The following is a 932-nucleotide window of genomic DNA, read 5'->3' as shown; positions in this document are numbered from 1 at the left end:
ACCCCAGAGAACGATTGCTCAAGAATACAAAGCGCTGAGAGGCAGGGAAGCTACAGTGGGCATTGTGTCCACCTGGACGTGTAATTCACTCTGTTATCTGTCTCAATCTAAACAAAAGTTAGGAGGTGAGAGGCCAGAGTGCGACACGTTACCCGTGGAATCAACAGCAATCTGAATGAAGACAGTAGACTTTTATCCCAAAACACACACACACACCCACACCCTCTCTTTCTCGCTCACACACACACCACACACGCTCACGCACACACACGCTCAGGCACACACACTTGCTCAATAATTGCCAGACTCCAGTCGAATTGTTATTGTGTGACACCAACCACTTCTTTTTTTCAACAGAGGAGTTGAAGGACAGCGAAAAGATGAAAAACACTAACGTTGCAGGGATCTGGCGCCTGAGGCTCAGCAATGTGCATTGTAATAGCAGTTGAACTGGCTGACAAATTGTCCTCTCTATTCGTGCTTTGTGAGAAATTGAAACGAAGCGCCCTTCAGCAAATCAATCATCTGCCTTTGCAAATTAAAGCAAGGCTCCGCCGAGATTTGAACTCGGATTGCTGGATTCAAAGTCCAGAGTGCTCACCATTACACCACGAAACCCAACTCACGGCAGCCATCTGAAAATCGTCGCTCAATACTTGTGCCAATTTGAACAGCAGGGAGAAATATCAGTCCCGTTGTACAATCCCGTCAATTACCCACAACAATTAATCATTACATTGCCCTGGCTGGTTGCTCCTGTAAAAATGAGTAGGCTCCCTTCAACTGCATTAAATTTCACTGCAGCTGATCACATTCAAAGAGCAATGTTAGCATCGAACAGATATCAACATTACTGTGGTAATTTTACTGAACAACATCAGCTGATCAGAGCTCTGCTTTCATCACACTGGAAGCCAATGTGAAAATATGAA

The 932-nt window shown here is 45.1% G+C and overlaps 1 non-coding gene across 1 annotated transcript; it reads right to left on the bottom strand.

Annotated features, from left to right (window-relative positions):
* Nucleotides 1-546: 546 nt before the first annotated feature.
* On the bottom strand, nt 547-618 carry trnaq-uug (transfer RNA glutamine (anticodon UUG)). Its single transcript has one exon. It is a non-coding gene; the product is annotated as a tRNA-Gln (tRNA).
* Nucleotides 619-932: the final 314 nt, after the last annotated feature.

Source organism: Mustelus asterias, unplaced genomic scaffold (genome assembly GCF_964213995.1).
Source record: "Mustelus asterias unplaced genomic scaffold, sMusAst1.hap1.1 HAP1_SCAFFOLD_1468, whole genome shotgun sequence".
Taxonomy (NCBI): domain Eukaryota; kingdom Metazoa; phylum Chordata; class Chondrichthyes; order Carcharhiniformes; family Triakidae; genus Mustelus; species Mustelus asterias.
The sequence above is the reverse complement of the archived record's forward strand: the minus strand, read 5'-3'. Positions and strand labels throughout refer to the sequence as shown.